The sequence below is a fragment of the Aedes albopictus genome, chromosome 1 (genome assembly GCF_035046485.1).
Source record: "Aedes albopictus strain Foshan chromosome 1, AalbF5, whole genome shotgun sequence".
NCBI lineage: Eukaryota > Metazoa > Arthropoda > Insecta > Diptera > Culicidae > Aedes > Aedes albopictus.
Window position 1 is genome coordinate 59,418,930 of NC_085136.1, and position 21,606 is coordinate 59,440,535.

At 39.4% G+C, this 21,606-nt stretch overlaps 1 protein-coding gene across 1 annotated transcript in view; it reads right to left on the minus strand.

The window, feature by feature from the left end:
* Positions 1 to 21,606, minus strand: part of LOC109427527 (probable ATP-dependent RNA helicase CG8611) — a 66,634-nt gene that overhangs the window by 1,749 nt on the left and 43,279 nt on the right. The gene's annotated exons all lie outside the window — the stretch shown is intronic.

Here is a 21,606-nt window from a genome sequence, read left to right on the forward strand (position 1 = left end):
TCCCGTTTATTAGCTTCGTATTATTTATATCCCATGTCAACAATAGGTGATTGTATTTCTTCTTCAAAAGGGCTATCAACAACAACAGTAAACATTGTATCCAATAGTATCTTACAACTACAAGCATATTGATTATGATATCCGCCGTCGGCGGTATTCGCTTCCCATAGGTGCACTGAACGAAATCGTCATACTCAACAATACCTTCCCCCTTTGATTGAATTAAGAAAGTTTATGTACAAGTTCAAAATATTATTTCATACTTCATTAAATTGTATAAATATTTTAGTTCATTTTGTATAGACAAAAGCGTCGTCAATTTTCTTCTTTTTTAATCTGCTTGATCTTCGTAGCACTGAGGTTTGAGATGTAGAATGCTGCCCTAACTGCTGCTGCAAGGATTTGGGATGCAACTCACTACTTGCTGGCAACGGTTGCTCTGCACTGGACGGGAACCCGTAGAATTCATCCTCGCTATCATCCCGTTCCGTGAGACTTCTCTTTGATCCTCGTTGTTGCGTTTCGTCCTGTTGCAATCCCTCCATTTCCTCTCGGTTTGGCTGCGTTTTCCCATGCTCACAGTTAGGCTGCTGAACCTGGAGCGTACTATTACGCCTTCGTCCAGTCTGGCTATTCTGAATTCTCACCTGCCCCTTGTGGGCCGAGACGAGGGTTGACCCGATGGCGATCTTCTTCCTCAGTATCGGAGTCATACTGTACTCGAAGCCGTTTGAAGTAATCGTGAACATCTCCAGCAGCGTTTTCATCTTCCTTCTCCGTATGTACTTCCTTCACGAACTTTACGGAACTCTTCTGGCTGTCTAAGTACCGATAGCAATTTTTTTGAATATGGCCGCGTTTCTTGCAGAAATGGCACACAAAATTTGCATATCTGCCTCGACTCGAACTCCTGTGGCCCGACCTCGAACGTCCTTCATACCTCCTGTAATCTTGCCTGTAATTACTCCGAGAACCCTGATTCCTATAATAGGGTCTGTCCATAGACCTACTCCGGCTGCGATCATGTCTATCCGCCCTGGATTGCCTATCTCCGAGCCTATATTTCACCGAATTGACTACGCCATGATTTTCGCCTGATTCTGAGTGGAAATACTGCGTATTACTATTCGCCATTTCAAAACCCTTAATTATTCTTTCCGCGGAACGGACATTGAGGTCTTCTTCGTTAAGCAACCGCTTCTGTAATTCCCTATTGTAAACACCAAAAACTAACTGATCTCGAATAGCTGAGTCTCGAAAAGCACCGAAATCACACGATTCTGCTAAAAGTTTCACCGCTAAAATAAAGTTTTCGCCACTTTCACTTGGACTCTGGCGTCTACAACGAAATTTGTATCTTAACATTATCTCCGAATCAATTTTGTCGAATCTCTCTTTTAACTTTTTAGTGATTTCCGCGTACGATAGTGTTTTGAGGTCGGTAGCTGGGTACAACAGCTTGAGCTCCTCAAAAACTGCCAGACCCGCACAACTCAAGAAAATGTCTTTCTTGCGATCATCCGCAATGTTATTTGATGAAAAAAAGTAGTCTATTAACTCCACATAGTTAGTGAATTTCGTGCCTGGCACGTACGGATCAATCGTGCCGATCAACGCCATTGTTGACTGCACCAGAATAAAAAGGTATAAATATTTGCAACAGCAAGGAAAAACAATAGAATAGAGAAAAACCACGTACCTTATAACCACTCTCCAAGATGTCCGAGACTCGGTTCGAAAACAATCCTCGTTGCACAGTTCCTTCAATTAACCGATCCGTTCCACAGAAGGCCGTCTGCTTGATGTGCCCGGTCCTACTACCGGCTCGACGTTCTACAGCACCCCGAAACTTCTCAAACACCGTATGCACCTCACAATCCGCAAAACCACCAGCTAGAATTCCGTCAACAGATTCCGACCTCGCTAAGCCACCGCTTTCACACCAGCTTCACCCTGAACAAACAACACGTCGGCGTCGCTACACGACCGGCTGACCCAAAATGGAAACAAAATAACTCCGATTAGCACTCTTTCCCAATAACTTCTTCTACCATTGCACAACTCGCCGGACAAGATCTCACCTTGTGCGCACCCCGTACAATTTTCACTGCCTGAATAGCTTTTCCACCGACCGAAATTTCGCCAAATTGGATTTTAGAATTCACTTCGCGACCAATGGCTCCTTTCGCACTGAATGTTCGATGCACCGCTTTTGTTCTATCACCGATTATTTACACTGCCAACTATTAGGCTTTAACGCCGTCGCACTACCGCACTACGAACTTTATCTTCGTCGCCAACTGAAATAAACTAAACACCAGGTTTGTTGTTCAACTTTCGAATGATCCCGTTTATTAGCTTCGTATTATTTATATCCCATGTCAACAATAGGTGATTGTATTTCTTCTTCAAAAGGGCTATCAACAACAACAGTAAACATTGTATCCAATAGTATCTTACAACTACAAGCATATTGATTATGATATCCGCCGTCGGCGGTATTCGCTTCCCATAGGTGCACTGAACGAAATCGTCATACTCAACAGGTACAAGATGCAGGAATCGAAAATATGACGTCATCGCACCCTGGTGTTTCTTCAGCACTCCTCCAAAAATGTTATGCGGTTTACTCCTGGGATTTTCCTAGGAATTCTTTCTGAGCTTCATCTAACAAATCCTTCCGGGAATCCTCCAAGAACTTCTTCCGGAATTCCTTCAGGAACAACTTTCGGTATTCCTCCAATTACTTCTTCAGTGATTCTTTCGGGAATTCCTCCCTGGACAAAAGTCTACGAGAGGAGATGCGTGTCTGAAATGAATCAAATTGTCTACGTGGTTTATGATCGGTCCCAATAACAGGTTTCATGTGAGATTCCTCTAGAAGTTTTTTTCCAGAATTGCCCCAGGAAATCCTCCCGGGATTCCATCAGATATTGTTTTATAATGCCGTCTGGGGTTCCTCAGGGTTGAAAGCAGTAGTATGATTCCTCCAGGACTTCCTGAATTCATCCAGAACTTCCTTCCGATATTTTTCTTGGAATTCTTTCATTTTATTCAAGATTCCGCAAGAAATCCTAACTACGATTCCTAAAGAAATTACTTCTGATATTACTTCAGTAATTTCTTTTCGGATTTCTGCAGGAACGTCTTTAAGGATTCCTTCTGAGATTCCTTACGAGATTTTCCACAACTTCCGGGAATCCTCTGTTGGAAGGTTCTTTAGGGATTCTAAAAGGAATTCCTGGAGGAATCCAGAAAAGGAGTCCAAGAAGGAACTGCCGAAAAAAATCTATAGGAAATTTCTAGAGGCTTCCTGGGCTGGAAGAAGCTTTTGGAGAAATCCGGAAAAAAGTTCCCGATAGAATCGCTGAAGAAATTCTTGGAGAAATCCCAGAAGGAGTTCCCGGTAGAATTCTCTTAGGATTAGGGGAACTGCGGCCATAACGCCCATAGGGGGCAAGTTGCGCCACCCTTGTTTTAGGCAAACCACGTTATTTTCAGCATTTTTTTCAACTGCAATCGTTAAAATAGGAATAAAAATGCTTCTTTACATTAGAGTTTACATATTTTTACTTAAAAAATTGTACAAAAACTTCAAAAAAAGATTTTGGTTCTTAATGTTAGTGCCAAAAAAGTGTGTATTATGAAGTGTTTCGTGGTTAAAATTGGACTCTTCCTTAACCCTTTGGAGCCGGAGGGTTCATATATGACCCCAACATAGAAACGACTGTACACCCATTCGATAAAACAGAATACTGTCTCCGGCAAAGTTGTTGAAAATTGAGTCCTCTATTAGGGAAAAATGGGGATATTTGTATTTGAGACTTCATTGATTACCTAGAACATCCTGAACACCGAAAAACTGCAAAAACGAAATAATTGACATACCAGTTGTTCTAAAAGCTGAATTTGGATGCGGGTTTGGTGTATATGTATCCATTTAGCCTTTATCAAGGATATCAAAAGGTATATTATATTCTGGGATGTTCTAGGTGTTCCAAACTGTCCTATAGTGTAGTCCTTCAAATCTACAAGAATAATTTTATGTATTTTCGCCACAATTAATAGCATTGCACAACCTACTGAGATCCGTGAAGCTCTTGACATCTACTATGTCATTTATAGACACTATAGGGATATTCCAGGTCAGCCAAACTACCTTGGAGTTCAGGACTTCAGGTCTACACTCGTAACAGTATCCATATCTGTTATATTGAGTAACGCTGCATAATCAACTGCAGTTACTGGATCAATCTGAAGTCTACTTTTTTGTAATAAACCTTTGGGACATTCACGGTCGTCCAAACTGTTCTGTAATTAAGTCCTTCAAATCATTAAGAAAAACTTCATTTGTTTTCATCATAAATAATAGCATAGAATAATCTGCTGAGATCCGTGAAGCTCTTGAAATCTCAAATGTCATTTAGAAACACTATGGGAATGTTCCTTCCAGGTCAGCCAAACTATCTTTGAGTTCAGAGCTTCAGGTCTACACTCGTAACATCAGCTATATCTGACATACTGAGTAACGTTTCATAATCAATAGCGGTGACTGGACCGACCTGAAGTCTTCTATATATTATTATGAACCTTTGGGACATTGAGGGTCGTCCAAATTATCTTGAAGTTTAGCTCTTGATAGTAACAGTAGTTGTTCTCACAATGAACTTTGGACTATAATCTGTAATCCCTCTGGCATATCATGAGTCATTTCAAGATAGTTTTGAGATATTCCAGATCAACATCACTACTCTGGAGGCCATAGCTTCAGGTCTACACTTGTGATAATAGCTTTTGCCACTACGTTAAGGTGTTACATAATCCACTGTACTTACCAAAGCAGTTAGAGAAACAATGCGCGTTGTTATATGTTTTGGGATATTATGGGCTTCATAACAGTAGGTTAGTTGATAAAAACAACCTTTGTAACTTTCAGAAGACTTGCTGGGCATGATAGATTACAAATCGTAGCTTTGTATAATGAAAGAAGTTACCGTTACACCCGTAGACTTTAGGATCAAAACTCAAGAACAGTTTGGATGACCTAGGATATTCCGACTGATCTGATATTGTCTATTTATCTTTCAGAAGGCTTGCTGGACATGATGGATTGCAAATCGCAGCTTTGTATAATGAAAGAAGTTACCGTTACACCCCACACTGGGGCAGGATTGAAAATACACGGAAAAAACCTCTAGCTCGTCGAGATGTCGAGGTGTCTTCAGAGAAAATATTTCTATGATCAAGGTCGATTTTCTGAACGGTAGCATATTTTTCTTACGTTATTCGCATCATGTCCAGCAAGCCTTCTGAAAGGTAAATAGACAATATCAGATCAGTTGGGATACCCTAGGTCATCCAAACTGTCCTTGAGTTTATATCCTTAAGTCTATGGATGTAACGGTAACTTCTTTCACTACACAAAGCTACAGTTTGTAATCTATCATGTCCAGTAAGTCTTCTGTAAGTTCAATAGACAGAATCAGATCAGTCGGGGTATCCTAGGTCATCCAAACTGTCCTTGAGTTTAGATCCTAAAGTCTACGGGTGCACACTGGGGCAGGATTGAAAATACATGGAAAAAAACCTCTAGCTCGTCGAGATGTCGAGATCCACACTTGGTGTCTTCAGAGAAAATATTTCTATGATCAAGGTCGATTTTCTGAACGGTAGCATATTTTTCTTACGTTATTCGCATAAAAGTCCTATAAGTCATTTTGGCCACCTTTCATTTTAGCGGTATGGTGTCTTCGGCGAAATTCTAAAACACAAAAATGTCCTAAACACGCCATTTAGCCTTGGTTTTATCATTATCTTATATAATCTTATTTAATGACACATTCCACGCGTTACGTTTTGCGCGAGAATCAAACTTTTGCTTCCAAAAATGGTTATGTTGTTAAATACATGCCAACCAGTATATCAAACGATCAGATTTGATTAGAAGCTTCATTTAATGCTTTGCAAATGTGAATTGGAACTTTTTACTTCAAGAAACATCAAGAAATAGAGCGTAACGGGACACCATCGCAAAAAACGGCAAATTTTGACTTAACGACAACAAATTTGCTACTTTTTCGGAACATTTATCAAAGTTTCAAATGCTACAAGAAAAATAGAAGTAATAATCTTCATTTTGGTGCAAAAAGATTAAAAATCGATAGCTGTAGCACTAAAATATCGTTCAACGAAGTTCAAAAAGCACGGTGTAGAAGTGCGTGGAATGTGTCTAATAGAAATATTGTTTGTGTGTTCAATGATCTAAAAACTCACTTTTATTGGCCTTTCGGACATTTTTATGTTTAACAATTTGTTTGAAGCTTAAAAATAACTAAACCTGTAACTGATTGTACTGATTGTAAAAATAACTAAACCTGTAACGTAGATTGCATTTATACTACTCATGGTTTACTTGACATCATGCAACATGGTAATATATCTGCAAAAATGTTGAACTAATTAACACAAAACAGTAAACTTTGAACGCTATTTTGAAAAAAATCATCAAATATCATGTCGGTGAAAAAAAATTACATGAAAGCTTATGTATTTTTTGGGTGATTGCCGGTGAAAACACTTGCCCGAACTTGCCCGACTGCAAGAACGTCCTATATACATTTTATGTGATTTTCAGGAACTTTCTATAAAAAAAATCAATGCATATTTTGTTTTTTTCCAACTAATTTCTTTGATATATGTTTTATTTTAGTATTTTTCATTATTATAACTTGAAAACGGACATTAAATTTGTTTACAAACGTAATTTAATTAAAAAACTCGATTTTAGGTAGGTATTTTATAAAACGACTAATATCTCAAGAACAGTAGGCTTTGGAAATTTGACGTCTTCGGCAAACTTTTTTAGCATAAATAGCCGAACAATTTTGCCGAAGACACCATACCGCTAAAATGAAAGGTGGCCAAAATGACTTATAGGACTTTTATGCGAATAACGTAAGAAAAATATGCTACCGTTCAGAAAATCGACCTTGATCATAGAAATATTTCTCTGAAGACACCAAGTGTGGATCTCGACATCTCGACGAGCTAGAGGTTTTTCCATGTATTTTCAATCCTGCCCCAGTGTGCACCCGTAGACTTTAGGATCTAAACTCAAGGACAGTTTGGATGACCTAGGATATTCCGACTGATCTGATACTGTCGATTGAACTTACAGAAGACTTACTGGACATGATAGATTACAAATTGTAGCTTTGTGTAGTGAAAGAAGTTACCGTTACACCCATAGACTTAAGGATATAAACTCAAGGACAGTTTGGATGACCTAGGATATCCCAACTGATCTGATATTTTCTATTTACCTTTCAGAAGGCTTGCTGGACATGATGGATTACAAATCGCAGCTTTGTATAATGAAAGAAGTTACCGTTACACCCGTAGACTTTAGGATCTAAACTCAAGAACAGTTTGGATGACCTAGGATACCCCGACTGATCTGATACTGTCTATTAAATTTTCAGAAGACTTTCTGGACATGATAGATTACAAATCGTAGCTTTGTATAATGAAAGAAGTTACCGTTGCACCCATAGACTTAAGAATCTAAACTCAAGAATAGTTTGGATGACCTAGGATGTCCAGAAAAAATATTCCGTATAATATTCTACCGTTTTTGTACTATTGAATGCCAAAACTACAGAAAAATGTAGAAAAAACTCCAGAATAACGTTTGGAAAAATTCCGGTTTCAACGTGGGCGTCTTACCCCCAGTTCCCCTACCGAAAATAGGTCTCTAAGCAATACCGAAATCTGTTTGTGAATGAATTCCAGAAGGAGTTACTGGAGGAAACCTGGAAGAACTTCTTCAAGTAATTAGATTAGAATCTGAAGAAATCACAGAAGAAACGCCTAGAGAAATCCCGCATGCAATTCCTGGATGTTGCCTGAAGATTCTCTGAAGAAATTTTGAAAAGAGTTCCTGAAATTATACCGGAAAGAACTTCTGGAAGAATCCCAGAAGATATCCCTAGGAAAAATTGCAGGAAGAACACCAGAAGGAACTCCAGGTGTAATCCCAGAAGAAAATCCTTGATGAACTCCAGAGGAAATTATGGAAGGTACCGTCGTGCCATTGGGCCAAAGTGGGGTGATAATGGGCCACTTTTCCGCACGTTTAAAATGCTATGTGAATACACATTGTGTGCTAGACTACAAGAATACATAATTCTAAGATACTTTGCATCCTCCGTCGAATTCTCCGACTTATATTAAATCCGTGGGATCGATGGACCAATGCTACCCTCTAGGCTCAATGTCACCCCGAACGACGGTACCAGTAAAAAAAACCAAGAAGAACCCTAGAAAGAACTTCTGGAGGATTTGATTGATTTGTCTTTATTTCAGAGACTTTCAGCCCTTGGCTGGTTTGTCTCTTTATCTGGAGGAATTACGTATGGAGTTCTTCAAGAAATGCATAACGGAATCTTTAGAAGGAATCCCCTTAGCACTTGAAGGAAGAATTCCAAAGGAAACTTTTGAAAAAAAAAAACACCTAATAAAGCCCCAATGGAATCTCATAAGCTCATAAGTAACTCTGGCAACCCCAGCCATAAATCAGCATAATTTCTCACACACGCGAACCGAACATTTTGAATGCAATCAAACCACCCATAAAAAGCTGGTTTCTAAGGAAAATATGTCTAAGTCTTTTATTAAAATTTGGGTTTGCTTCGGTAAATCTGAGCGTCTGTTCTCCAGGAGAAATGGCTCACAACAGCGTCTGATCCCCATGTCAGGGGCGGCTGATCTACGTCCGAGTGCCAGGGAAGGACTCTAAGGTGCACTATGGTCCTCCGGAAAGTAGGAGGTTGGTGTCAGGCCCTACGAGCCAGCCGTAAAAAACCATTGTAACGGAAAATCAGCAACAGAATAATACGAACCGAGACCAACGGCCACGACCCCTGCGAACAAAAAGAACTTGCGATTGGAAACTCAGTACGTGGAACTGCCGATCTCTCAACTTCATTGGGAGCACCCGCATACTCGCCTATCTACTGAAGGACCGCGGGTTCGGCATCGTAGCGCTGCAGGAGGTGTGTTGGACAGGATCCATCATGGTGCGAACGTTTAGAGGTAATCATACCATCTACCTAGCTGCGGCAACACACGTGAGCTGGGAACAGCTTTCATCGTGATGGGTGATATGCAGAGGCGCGTGATCGGTTGGTGGCCGATCGACGAAAAAATGTGCAGGTTGAGGATCAAGGGCCGACTCTTCAACTTCATCATAATAAACGTGCACAGCCCACACTCCGGAAGTAGTGATGATGACAAGGACGCATTTTACGCGCAGCTCGAACGCGAGTACGATCGCTGCCCAAGCCACGACTTCAAGATCATCATAGGTGATTTGAACGCTCAGGTAGGCCAGGAGGAGGAATTCAGACCGACGATTGGTAAGTTCAGCGCCCACCAGCAGACGAACGAAAACGGCCTACGACTCATTGATTTCGCCGCCTCCAAAAATATGGCCATACGTAGCACCTTTTTCCAACACAGTCTCCCTTACCGTTACACCTGGAGATCACCACAGCAGACGGAATCTCAAATAGACCACGTTCTGATTGACGGACGGCACTTCTCCGACATTATCCACGTCAGAACCTATCGTGGCGCCAACATCGACTCCGACCACTATCTGGTGATGGTCAAACTGCGCCCAAAACTCTCCGTCATCAACAATGAGGCAACCGGATGTCGCCTCAGCATACGCGCAGAATCTCGAGGCCGCGTTGCCAGACGAGGGCGAGCTCGATGAGGCCCCTCTAGAGGACTGCTAGAGTCCTCGAATGGTTCGACGAAGAGTGCAGAACGGTTTTGGAGGAGAAGAATGCAGCGAGGGCGGTAATGCTGCAGCAAGGGACTCGACAGAACGTGGAACGTTACAAACAGAAGCGGAAACAGCAGACCCGCCTCTTTCGGGAGAAAAAGCGCCGCCTGGAAAAAGCGGAGTGTGAAGAAATAGAATTGCTGTGCCATTCCCAAGAAGCACGAAAGTTCTATCAAAAGCTCAACGCATCCCGCAACGGCCGCGAGCCGAAATATGCAGGGATAAAGACGGAAGCCATTTGACAGACGGAAGAGAGGTGATCGAAAGGTGGAAGCAGCACTTCGATCAGCACCTGAACGGCGTGGAGAACGTAGGCACGGGAGCCCACGGCAACGGAGGAAACGATGACGCTAGTGCAGCGGAGGACGGAAATGAACCAACTCCCACGCTGAGGGAAGTTAAGGATGCCATTCACCAGCTCAAAACCAACAATGCAGCTGGTAAGGATGGTATCGCAGCTGAACTCATCAATATGGGCCCAGAAAAGTTGGCCACCTGTCTGCATCGGCTGATAGTCAGGATCTGGGAAACCGAACAGCTACCGGAGGAGTGGAAGGAAGGGATAATCTGCCTCATTCACAAGAAAGGCGATCATTTGAGATATGAGAATTTCAGGGCGATTACTATTTTGAATGCTGCCTTCCAAGTGCTATCCCAGATCATCTTAAATCGTCTGTCACCTAAAACGAATGAGTTCGTGGGAAGTTATCAAGCCGGCTTCATCGACGGCCGGTCGACAGCGGACCAGATCTTTACCGCACGGCAAATCCTCCAGAAATGCCGTGAATACCAGGTCCCAACGCATCACCTGTTCATCGACTTCAAAGCGGGTTACGACAGTATTGACCGCACAGAGCTATGGAAAATCATGGACGAAAACGGCTTTCCTGGGAAGCTGACAAGACTGATTAAAGCAACGATGGACGGTGTGCAAAACTGCGTAAGGGTTTCGGGTGAACTATCCAGTTCATTCGAATCTCACCGGGGACTGCGACAAGGTGATGGACTCTCATGCCTACTCTTCAACATCGCTCTGGAAGGTGTGATGCGACAAGCCGGGCTCAACAACCGGGGAACGATTTTCACAAAATCCGGACAATTTGTGTGCTTTGCGGACGACATGGACAAAACGCTAATAAGACCGGTGGTCCTCTACGGACACGAGACATGGACCATGTTCGAGGAGGACCTGCAAGCACTCGGAGTTTTCGAGCGACGCGTGCTAAGGACGATCTTCGGCGGCGTGCAGGAGAACGGTATGTGGCGGAGAAGGATGAACCACGAGCTCGCTGCACTTTACGACGAACCCAACATCCTGAAAGTGTCTAAAGCTGGACGGATACGGTGGGCAGGGCATGTTGTAAGAATGCCGGACACCAACCCTGCAAAGTTGATGTTTGCTAACCATCCGGTTGGTACAAGAAGACGTGGAGCGCAGAGAGCACGATGGGCGGACCAGGTGGAGCGCGATCTGGCGAGCGTTGGGCGTGACCGACGTTGGAGAGCTGCAGCTGCAAATCGAGTATTATGGCGTCAAATTGTTGATTCAGTGTTATCATGAATTTGATGTTGAACTAAATAAATGAAAATGAATTCCTTGACAATTCTTTTAGAGGTTCCTTGATATTCCTCCAGCAGTTGCTCGAGATTTTTTTTCAAGATTTTTTTGGGAATTGCTCCAGGAGTTTGCCGAGAACTTTTTCCAAAGTTCTTCGCGAATTTCTTCAGCAGTTCCTTGAGAATTTCTCTCGGAATTACTCGGGTATTCCTTTAGGGGTTCCTCAGGAATCCCTCCAGGACTTCCTTGGAAATTCTTCCAGGATTTTTACGGGAATCTCTCCAGGAGTTCCGCGGGTATACTGTTGGGTATACCTTTAGGAGTTCCTCGAGAATCCCTCTAGCATTTTCTCGGGAATACTTCCAGGAGATTCTCAAGTAATCTTTCAAGAGTTCATCAGAAGTTTGACTGGATATTCCTATGAAAAACTCCAGAAAATCCTCGGAAATTTGCGAGAATCTCCTGGATTTGGTTTCCAGGGAACCTAGAGGAATTCCCGGGGAACTGCCGGAAAAAATCTCAATAAATTCTCGGGGAATTCTCGTGGAATTCTTAGAGGGGTTCTCGAGGAACCCTAGGGTACTAGTACTAGTAAAGGGCGAACACGATGAAATTGCCACACAGAAAATATTGTATAACTTTTGATTGCGTTCGTCAAAATAGCTTTTTTTTACCATGAATAGTATATTATATGTAGCTAATACCATAAAATTTTCATTAAAATCGGCGCATATATTGTCGATATCAGAAAATGAGATTTTAGAAAATTTGTGCATCCATTTCAAAAAATTACTTAGGCTATAACTTTTTTGTTACCTCATCAAAACGTTTGAAAATTTAACTCGATATTCTTAACATAGTATCAATTAAGTGGTAAAAATTTGATCGAAATCGGTTCAGTACTTTTTCTAGTAAATTTCCAAAGCTCAAATCGCTTCAAGATAAATTTTAGGTACTTTTTGACCATTTTTAGTTCCGCGTGCACTATTTTGACTGTAGAACTGGTAACACTGTCCCGTTTTTTATAAAACTTTGACAGTGTAAAATTGTGTTAAACTGTTTACAGTGAAAATTTCAGCCATTTTTGTTGAGTACTTTCAAAGTAAGAGCAGTTTGAATTTTACTATACCAAAACCCACATCTGCTTATTGTGACATAGTGCGACATATATGGCTATAACTTTTTAACGGTATGATCAAATTGAATCAAATTTTGACAAACTACTTCTACATACATACTTTACGTACACAAAAATTTTCATTGAAATCGGTTCAGTGTTTTTGGCGCCAGCGTTGAAACGGCAAAAAAGTGATATTTTCCAAAATGTTTGTCTGCACAAGATTCTCAAGTGGCAATTTCCTTGTTTCAACGATATCTCCGCAAATACTCAACCGATTTTAATGAAAATTTTATGGTATTAGCTACACATAATATACTATTCATGGTAAAAAAATTAGCTATTTTGGCGAACGCAATCAAAGGTTATACAATATTTTCTGTGTGGCAATTTCATCGTGTTCGCCCTTTACCCCAGTAGAAATTACTGGAGGGATTCCTGATGAACTCGTAGAGAAATTCCCAAGGATCCAAGGAAATCCAAGGAATTTTCGGGAAAACCTGGAAACACACCTGAGAAATCCTGGAGAGAACCATGCCTTATTGCTGGAGGACTTCTTGGTGAACTTCTGAAGTAAACATGATTTGGCATGCAGTCTCTCAAATTAATGGAAACAGAGATTATCTGAAGTAAATTTCGTGGAAATTCTGGATGGACTTCTCGGATAATTTATGTAGTTATTTTCAGAAAACCCATTGAGAAATTCCCAGGGAACCAGGGCGGGATTCTACTACAGCTACTACAGGAGCTTCTAGAGAAATTCCCGTGGTATTCGTGGGGAAGCCAAGGGGGGATTTGCGGCTAATTCCTGGAGAAATTCTTGAGGACTCGTGGAGAAATTTCGATGAAACTCCCAAAGGATTTCCTTGGGAGCTCCAAGATAAACTCTTGGGAACTTCTTGTAGAAATTGCATGGAAACTCATGCAGGAATTTCCGAAGAACTGAATCCCGAGGATCTCCTGTAGGAATTCTCGAAGGAACTTCTGGAAGAATATCTCCTAGAAGAATTCCCTAGGGTCTGCCGTTGGATTTCCCGAGGATCTCTAGGAGGAATTCACAAGATACTCTTGGAGAAGTTTCCGTAAAACTCTTGGAATAATTCCCGAGGATCTTCTGGAGGAATTTCCAAGATACTCCTGAAGGAATCTCCGAAAACCTGTTGTAGGAATTCCCGATTAACTTCTGGAGGAATTCCCGAGGAACTCTTGGAGAAATTTTCGAGGATCTCTTGGAGGAATTACCAAGAAATTCCTGGAGGAATATCCGAGGAACTCCTGGAGTGATTCCCGGATTTATTGATGGAACTTGTGGAAATAAATCAGAGGAACTTCTTTAGCTATTTCGGGGAAAACCGGGAAACCCCCAGGGAAATTCTGAGAGAACCATACATTATTACGTGAGATTTTCTAGGGAGCTCGTGAAGTAAATTTCAAGAAAGTTCTCGAGGAAATTTTCGGATAATGTATGTAGGGTAGCGAACCACTTGGGCTGCGGCCGGTATTTTGGGCACACTTTGCTATAACTCAATCAATTCCAAACCAATAGACTTGAAATTTTGTACACGGCTAGATACTATACGTATCTCATCGCGTTCCAAAAATTATGTCAATTGATTCAGAATTAGCTGAGTTATAGCAGAAAAGTGCCCAAATTGGAACCCCTGCCGAGATGAATCCACTTCCCTAGTTATTTCCTAGGTATATTCCAAAGAAATCAATGTTATTGAGCAGCCATTCCATACAAAAACGATATAGTGCATCTCCGATTGTCGTGAAACTTGGTGGGCTTGTAGTTCTTCGGAAATAATTAGACCCGTATTTTTTTATTTCGTTATTAGGGTGACCAATTTTCATATAGGGTGGTCCAAAAAATCAAGGTTTTTCAAAACTAATTTTTTTCAAAAAATCGTTACTTTTGAACCATTTGACCGATTTTAAACTTTTTTTTTTTGTTTGAAAGCTATTGAATTGTAGTTTTCAGGAAAAAGTTAAAGGGGCTAAAATGTAAAGAGTACTACTTTCATGGTCTCGGGACCAAAGAGGTACCCTGGTTTTATATTTTTATCAGAAATTTGGCGTTACATATCAAAAAATCAGAGATGTATGTTTTTTAGTTTTTGAGACATGATTTTTTTAAAATAAAAGGTCAAATTTTTCCCATACAAGACACTTTTTCAAATTTGATTATATTTTGATTCCTTATAATATTATGGATACCAAAACCACCAAGAATCACTTTAAAAAGCAATACTATGCATAGTTTTATGAGAATTTGCAATTTCAAGCAATTTAAGAGTAGCTAGTACTAAAATATATGACTCTCTATATTCAAAAAATCATATCTCAAAAACTGAACAACAAACATTTTTGATTTTTTGATATGTTACGCCAAATTTCCTGAATTTTCTGATAAAAATATAAAACCAGGGTACCTCTTTGGTCCCGAGACCATGAAAACGTGAAAAAAATATTATATTTGCATATTTTATAGAACTCTTTACATTTTAGCCCCTTTAACTTTTTCCTGAAAACTACAATTCAATAGCTTTCAAACAAAAAAAAGAAGTTTAAAATTGGTCAAATGGTTCAAAAGTTACGATTTTTGAAAAATTTTTAGTTTTGAAAAACTTTGATTATTTGGACCACCCTATATGAAAATTGGTCACCCTAATGACGAAATAAAAAAATACGGGTCTAATTATTTCCGAAGAACTACAAGCCCACCAAGTTTCACGACAATTTGAGATGCACTATATCGTTTTTCTATGGAATGGCTGTGAGAAAATCTCTCACAATTCTTAGATGAATAAATCTCGGTTATTTTTCCACGGGCACTTTTTTCAAGTGCTACGAATAGGTACGAGTGCTCTCCAGATTTACAAAAGTACCACCTTAGAAATCGGTAACAATTATTATATCATTTGGATCGCTGTACGGCACGAAACACGGGAGGTCGTAGCAAAGCCGCCGGTCGTGCACCGAGATCCGAAGAGATTTAACCCCGAAGGGGGAAGGAAAACACATCAGGAAGGAGATTAATCAAGCATTGAATTGATGTAAATTTGAATGGGAAATTGTGAGCAATCGACGGTCGGTCGGTCGGTCGGTCGTCGAGGCGTTTTGCGGTGACTCCCGACTCCGGGAGAATGCTTAATGGGATTTGAAATGGTGATTGTTCTGTTCGCCGTCAGCAGCAACAGCAAGCCACACACGCACTCCTTGACGACACGGAGGGAATATCTTGACTCTTGACTTCTCCCAACCCCTAGCCTAGCTTCTCGCACCACCGCCTCGGAGAAGGAAGCAATAATTAATGGAAGTTACATTTAATGAACGGGAAATATTTTCCACTTTGGCACCCATCACGCATCGAATTGCCGTCGCGCCGCCGCCGAGGGGGAACAGATTCCCAGGTTCCGTTCCTCTCAAAAGAAGAGATGCTGATGACTTGGGATAGAATCATTCGGAGAATATATCGATAAATCGTCGTCGGTCGTCTAAGTATTATGGTAAGACGGTGAGGTGAGCGAGTGAGCAGCAGCAGCGGTGTGGTACTTTCAAGTGGTAATTGAATTTCTCGACGACCACGGCCGGGACGGGATCATAGTCATTGAGCCAGAGTTACAACAGTCAATGTGAAGAGCGCGAGCCGTATGGACACGGACGGAGGTCATATATCAAACGGGGTGGGAAATGCGAGACTTATTCGGTAGAAGCTTCCTAATGGATGGTTAATGAGTTGTTGAATGGTGTGGTGGTTTCATTCGGGAGGTTCAATTATTGTGGCTTTGAATATATAAGGTGAGGAGTGGACGGAGAGGCGTGGTATACAGATTTGGAAGATTTGTGACTTTGTGAAACAATGTACATTTTGAAGCTGCTGGACGATGAATCGGTTCTTGGGCGTGGAGTGGCTATTCAATTTCGAATCGAATTTCGTGGGAAATCAGTAAGATTTTCGTGCCTAACGTCTCCATTTGAAAGGTTTAGTCTTATGAAGTATTTTTTGTCAAAGTAATATAATTTCAATATGTCTCTAGTTGGGAAAAGGTCCTCATGGCTTCAGCCGGGCTGCAACTTTAGGGAAGGCCACGTAATCAACCAGAGTGGGAACTTTAGTTGTAGGCTGACAGGAAAGAGAAGATTGCTTATGCAAACCTTAGCGTCCGTTTTCCAGGAGGAGCGGCTTACAACAGCGTCTGTTCCCTATGTTGGGGTACCTCATCGACTCTGAGTGCCAGTGAAGGACTCTAAGCTCAAATGTGTACCATATCGTCGTCCAGAAAATTAGGAAGTTGGTGCCCGGCCCTGCGAGTCAGCTGTTAAAAAGAACTACTACAATGGAAAATCAGCAACAGAATAATGAAAACAACGGCAACGACTCACAGTGGTACCGCCATAGGCCAAAAATCGAAAAATTGATTGTCTAATTTATGAGTTTGTATAATTTTTATAAATCAATAATGTTCCCAAGAATGCAGAAAATCCATTTTTATGTAAATTTGTGATGCATATTTTGCATGAGAGCATGGGTACTGATATGCAATTTTACATTCTTAAAATTTGTCGAAAAAATCACATGACTTTTGAGTTGTACTTTGCGTCTTCGTAAAACAAAACCAAGTAGATTTTCAATTGGTTTTCAACGCAAAGAATCAGAATAGATGTTTATCTTCCAATTCAAAGCGCAAAAAACCGGGTCTGGATGTTTTCGGACCAATGGGGATGTGAGCAATAGGCACATAATTTTACCAATAAAATATATACATAATAAAAATTCATGTAACATTTCAAACATGTTCTTAACCATATTTAATCAATCGTCCGCCAGCAAATGATCAGATTTGAGTAGGAAAATCAATCTGTGAAGGTTGTAGCTGCAAATATCTGCATACAAGCTTGCAGGATGTATTGGAAGTTACCCGTTATTTTTATAAAAAATATGTAATAAAATAACTACAAAATTATATATATATATATATATATACTAGTATTTCTGTAATTGTCTGAAATGCGTACCAAAATGACTGAAATTTTTACAGGAGATATTTCAAAGCTTTTGACAATAATTGAGGGATATTTTATTTGAAAACAATCTTTGAAAAGTTTTTTTTTTAATTATGAACAAAATATACACTTCTGGAGCTATTGAAGCCAACATTTAAAAAAAATCCTCAAAATTCATTCAGGTACTGACTGTAGTGCTGGAAGAAGAAGGAGTAAACACGTTCTTTTAGTAATACATATTTACTAAAAGAGCGTATTTGCTCCTCATATTTCCTTCCCAAATCGGAATACTTGATAAATTCATTAACGTTATATCTTAGTGTACAAATTGATTTCTTTTGAAATAGCAGGCGCCGATTAAATTGCAATGACGAGGGGTATTTATATATATTTCTTTTATTGGGTTAGAGCTATACATGATTAAAATTCCACTTACTATATTACTGGATAGCAGTTGCAATGCAATTGTAAGAAACAAATACGACTGGAACATACTTGAATCTTTTTTATTGTGCAAAACGCAGGCCCATGAATTATATGACATATAGCTGTGTAAAGCAGTGGTTGAAAAATTTCCTTTTACGTACGTTTTGTGAATTAATCCTGAATATTTGTTTGAAATAATTTCAGAAGTAATTGATTCTGTAATTGCACTGTTGTTACTATTGTTTCAAGATTATCGCTTTTGGGCATTAGGTACTGTAGTTATACCTGCTAGTTTGATATGTGATGATTTTTTCTATGTTTCGACAATGCAAACTGTCTTATTTCTGAAAAAAAAAAAATATTCAGTTTCATATATTTATTTTATTGCAGTATAAATAGAACCTATGTACTAATAAAATCACAATTATAGTGTTAATACTGGTTCTATTCACAAGAATCTATTATGATACTGTCGTACTATACATGTCTTAACGTGCAATACTTAGCAGAAATTCCTCAGAATTCGACCCACTCTTCATAATAATTAAAAATATTTGATTACTGATTTCCGTGCAAAATAAAGGTTTTAAATGGTATTTTCATTTATCATAAATAAAAATGTTCAAAGTTCATATTTTTTAAGTGATGATCATGAAAATGAACTGGAATATCCTTTTTTAGTCATAACATGCTATTTCTGGTCACTTATAATGGATTCTGCCCTTCAAAAAACGAAGAAAATGATTTATGACCGCATCCCTGAACAAATGGAACCACTGTGCGACTCCTGCGAACAAAAAGGACTTGCGATTGGAAACTCGGTATACGAGAAACTGTCGATTTCCCGACTTCATTGGGAGCACCCGCATACTTGCCGATCTACTGAAGGACCGCGGATTCGGTATCGTAGCGCTGTAGGAGGTGTGCTGGACATGACGATTGGTTTGGAGCAGGGATGCCAGGTGATTTTTCCAAAAATCTGTATCGGGATTTTAGAAAATCTGCATTTGTCTGTATTTTGAAACTGTGACTGAAATCCAAAAAAAAACATCAAGCTTCCGTAAATCCAGTCAGACCCCGTAAGAAATTTGTGTATTGAACATGTAAATTTTTGTGTCCCGAATTGTGCACGAACATTTGTAATTGCAGTAAGTTTTCACTAAATGGTGTAAATAGCAGAACGTCATGATTTTGCATAGTAAAATAAATATGTATATTCTTAATAATTCCAAACTTACACGTCGCCGGATTTCTGTGAAAATTTCTCCAGGAAGTCTTCCATGAATTTTCCCTGGGACTTGCCTAGGAGTTTCTCAAAAAATATCCTGAAACTGGTTCACCAGTTTCCGCAGAAATTCCTTTCGAAAACCCTCATGGGATTCTTTAAAGGATTAAAGAGAACATTCCTTCAGCGGTTGCTAGATAAGTTATGCTTGTATTTCTTAATATATTTTTTTTCAATGTTTTTGGAGAAATTCCTTCAAATGTTTTTCAGGAGTTTTTCTATAACATTTCTCCAAAAAATTATCAATGAATTTCTACAGGGGTTTCTCCAATAATTTCTTCTCACGTATCTTTAAAAGATGCAATTTCAGGAGATATTTTCTTTAACATACATTCAGAGATTTTATCAAAATCAGTTTGTATGAAGAACTAGCATAAGTTAAAATACACCAAAAAAGAAATGTTATAAAAAATAAACTTCAAGAAAGTATTACTTGATTTTTTTTCCTAAAGGATTACTCCATTTTTTCAGGGATTTTTTGGAAATTCCTCTAGAAATTCTCAAAAGATTTTTCTGGAAAGTTCCTCCAGGAATCTTATAGTTCCTTGAGGTATTACTCCAGGCATTGCTTTGGATTTGTTCAGACCTTTCTTCAGGGATTTTTTCATTTTTTTCCAAATGATTCTCTCAACAATTGCTGCATTTTCAAAGATTTTTTCTAGGAATGTTTCAAAGAATATTTGTATAGGGCTCTCAAGGTTTTTCAAAGATTCTTTGAAAAATCTTTTTTTTTTTAATTTCTTTATTGGTTCTCTAAAGAATTCTTTCAAGAAATCTCTTCATAAACTGCACGAGATTCTTTTTTCGATGAATCCTTCAGAAGTACCTCCAGCAGTTCTATCACGGATTCCTTCAGAAAATCCTCCAGGGAATCTTTAGAAATTCAATGAAGGATTTCTTAAAAAATGTACAAGTACCGTTGTCTGCAACGTCTGCATTTTTTAAGAGTTTTCTTCAGAAATTCCTCCACGGATTATCCAGGAATCACTGCAGAAGTTTCTCAAGTATTCTTTCATTGATATCGTTACTCCAGAAGTGTATCAAGATTTTTTTTTCATTTTTTTACTGAAAAAAAACATGAATGAGTTTCTGCAGTAATCACTGAACGATTTTCTCAAAAAAGTCTTGGAGAACCCTGGGAAGAGTTTCCGAACAAATCCCGTTAGGATTTGTAAATAATTAACTTGAAGAATTTCAGATTTTTTTATTTTGTAGGAAAACTCAATGAGGGATCTTCTCAATTTTGAAGAAATCTCTGGAGATAAATATATCTTTACATATGAATTTCTGAAGAAATCTAAGCAGAAAGAAAGAATCACTGAATCTGAAAGAAAGAGTTAGAGGAAGTAAAGTTAGTGGTAAGTTAAAAGAAAATCGGGTGAAACACTGTTCCTTTTAATTCCACTAAGAATTTGCATCCTTTGACAGACACGTATTTGGATCTGAACTGTAAGGTCGTCTTCGGTATCTCGTACTTGACTTGACTCCAGTCAAGTCCAGTCGAGTCAAGTACGAGATACCGAAGACGGCCTTACAGTTCAGATCCAAATACGTATCTGTCAAAGGATGCAAAATTCTTAGTGGAATTGAAAGGAACAGTACTTAACTCGAATTTCTTTTTTTACATCCTAGAAGATGTTTCTTAAGAACTTCCTGGGCAAATCTGGAGAAACATTTCGGGAAATCCTTGGTGGAACGCATTACAAAACATTTGCAAAGATCCCAGAAATAAATTCTTTAGAATTTTTAAGGAATTTCCGTAGAATCCGTGGAGATATTAATGGAGTTATCCGTCAACAAGAAGTTTTAGATAATTTCTCAAACAAAAGAGTATGTAAAGTTTTTCTTGCTGGAGTTTAAGAAAGAACTCATAGAAATCTATTCAAAAGAATTCCTGGAGAAATCAATCAAGGAATATCTTAATAATGCCCTCTAGAAATTTCTCAAGGAATCTCTGCAAGAATTTCTTTAAAAAACCTTTCAATTACCGGTGTTCCATACACTAGGCGCCTTTCCGCCTTTCACCGAAATTATAAAAACAAACCCCGTGCTTCAACAAGCTAAGATGGCCAAAATTGCTAGAGCGTGATATTCACACCCAAAGGACCTGAGTTCAATTCGCGTACGCAATTCTTTTCATCTGCAAGGTAACGTTGAGAATGTTCAAAAATTCCCATCACATATGACGTGTTCCTTTTTACTACGTTCGATGCATATTTTTGCAGGTTGTTTTCATACTCTGTAGTTTCCAAAAGCTCTATCGATTTGTAATCTTCAACACAATTTTATAGTTAGTAACTCAGTTGTCTAAAAAGGTGTGTACTGGCTATTTCTTCTCAGGTTCGATTCGATATTATTATTTA